The following is a 2,928-nucleotide window of genomic DNA, read 5'->3' on the forward strand; positions in this document are numbered from 1 at the left end:
AATTATTTTAATAAAACTATCTTCGGGTGGAATTTCCCAAAACGATTTCTGGGTATTGTGGAATACATGTGTCCTAGCCTCCCTGAAAATTTTGAGGCTTAGAGAACATCCGATCCTACCAGAAATAAACACTCACGAGGTCATGCATACAATCAAAAGTAGCCGAAAAAAGGGGCTTATTATTAAAATCGATCTCTCGAAGTCCTATCATAGAATAAGATGGTTATACATTCATCTTCTATTAACTCATCTAGGCTTCAGAATAGATTTCATTAGATGGGTCATGGGATGTATAACTAATGTCAGTTTTGTTGTCCTTATCAATGGAGCAACCTCCCCCTTTTTTCACAGCCAAAGAGGGCTCAGACAGGGTTTCCCTCTCTCCCTGCTTTTGTTTTTACTTGCTACTGAAGGGCTTAGTCAGTTGATTTTAGTGGCCAAGCGTTGTGGAGAGCTTAAAAGAATCAAAGTGGCTACCAATCTGTTGATTACCCATCTTATGTTCGTTGATGACATCCTTCTTTTCAAGGATGGTTCTAAAGATGACATTCAGAAGCTAAAACTTTCCCTTGATCTCTTCCTTAAAGAAACATGGATGTGTATCAATGAGCAGAAATCCTCAATTGTTCATGCAGGGTTCTCGGTGGTTGAAATCAATAGAGTTTTGACGACTCTCCCTTTTGAATCAAAGCCTATGATGGACAACTTCAAGTATTTTGGATTCCATATTAAACCTGACAACTATAGGAAACATGATTGGAATTGGTTGTTGACCAAAATCGAAAATCATATTAAACATTGGAGTTTCAAGTGGCTCTCGAGGGTTGGCAGACTGGTGTTGATCAAATCAGTTTTAATTGCCATACCTATCTATTGGATTGCGCTCACTTGCGTCCTTAAAGGAATACTCTCTCAGATCAGGAAGTTGTGTGGCTACTTTCTATGGGTTGGATCAAAGAGGGAAGTTGTCCTTCCATGGGTAGCATGGGACAAAATAGCTCTCCCAAAATCTTGGGGGGGTTGGGGTATCAAGGACCTCCCTATTTTTGCATCTTCTCTGGCAACAAAATCAGGGTGGCGCATGTTAACAATGGAAAATCTTTGGATAGTTGTGGTAAAAAGGAAATACATAGACCCTGAACCCATAGATGAATGGATGCATAAGATTAACAAGAAGCCTTTATTTGACAACAATATGGAAGGTTATTGTGGACTCTTTTTGAATTATTGAAGTTGGACTATCATGGCACGTAGGGAATGGTGGAAATATCAGGGTAGGCATTGACCCATGGGTGGGATGCAGTGAAGTTTTTTCTATGCCAAGAGATATCACTGAATTCCTCAATAGTCAAGGTATCATATATCTCAATTAGATTGCAGATGAGGAATCTTCATCTCTATGGCACCAGGGCTAGAAATCAGTTGAAAATCTCCATATTCAGCCTCAATGGGAAGGAATTTGGTAAAACTATATTAAATACTTGCAAAGATCAAATGTCAGATTAAGGGATCAGATCGATGCTCTCCGATGGGTTCATGCACCCTCTAACCAATATGCTCCAAAACATGGTTACAAATACCAGATGGATCGATGGCTTCAGGGGAGGCAGGATTGGTGGTGGAAACCACTTTGGAAACTGAAATTCCCAGCAAAGGCAAGGTTTTTCTTTTGGTGTCTGCTCAATAATAAAGTTCCCACATGGGACAACCTTCAGAAAAGGAACAAGAGCGGGCCAAGATGGTGTATATTATGCAAAAACTCAGAAGAATTTGCTTGCCATGTTTTCTTAACCTATCCTTTTATTATTAACATTTCGGAGACTACCTTGAGAATCCTGGGGATAAGGAAGGTTTGGCATGGGCTATCTATCTTGGAAGCTTGGCAAAACTAGTGGAATTTTGCTCTGGATGAAAATTTGAGAAACATCCCTCCTATAATCACTTGGGGGATTTGGTTGGCAAGGAACAAAGGCATCTTCCAAAGAAACCTCCTCAACTCCTTCCTTAATAGCAGTTGAGTGTGCTTCAATTTACTCTTTACTCCCTACCCCATCTACTATTAAGCCATCTCAGATCATCAGAGAGGAAAATATAAACCCTCTCATTCCTTGGGCATATTATGATGGTGCATCAGATGCACATAACAGATGTGGGGTGGGGTTGGTATTACATTTAAATGATCAAAATTCTCAAAAAGCTTCAGTTGGCCTGGGTGCAGGATCTAACAATTTCACAGAATTACAATCTTTGAAACTTTTATTATGTTGGATTCAGGAAATAGGGATTGATTCAATGCAAATCTTCAATGACTCCTTAAATGTTGTTAACTAGTTTAATGAAGATCAGAGATGTCAAAATCACATTTTGATTCCACTTATTGAAGAAATTTTACATATTAAAATGAGTTTTGATAACATATTTGTTTTCCACATATACAAGGAGAGGAATATAGAGGTAGATCTCCTTTCTAAAGAGGGTCTGCAATAGGATCTGGACTCATGGAGAATAACTGAGACAAAAGATGGGAGGATTCATGTGTCGGATCAACCACCTTATATCAGATGATCTTTGTTTTTTTCTCTCTTATCACAGGTGTCTGGCTACTTCAATCTACTTTATTTACTTGATGTAGATCTATCAGATGGACAAGGTTTTTGCTTGATATCACTAAACTTAATTTTTGGGGCTTTTTTGGACATAATGGATATTGTATGTATAAATAGTTAATCATTGTGGGTTGTTTTCTCCGATAAATGGGGAGGCTCATCTATGGTTTTTTGGTATTTTTTGGTCATGATTTTTTAGTAACACAATTCCTCTGGTTTTGTTGTTTATTACTTAGTGTTTACCTGTGATTTTTCTCTATGTAAAACCATAGTTTTCAGGAATGCTTTAAGAATTTAAAGTTGTAACTTTTTATTAACTTAA

Source organism: Pinus tabuliformis, chromosome 8, assembly GCF_031772625.1.
Source record: "Pinus tabuliformis cultivar Carrire ecotype Pingquan chromosome 8, CPIR1, whole genome shotgun sequence".
Lineage (NCBI taxonomy): Eukaryota > Viridiplantae > Streptophyta > Pinopsida > Pinales > Pinaceae > Pinus > Pinus tabuliformis.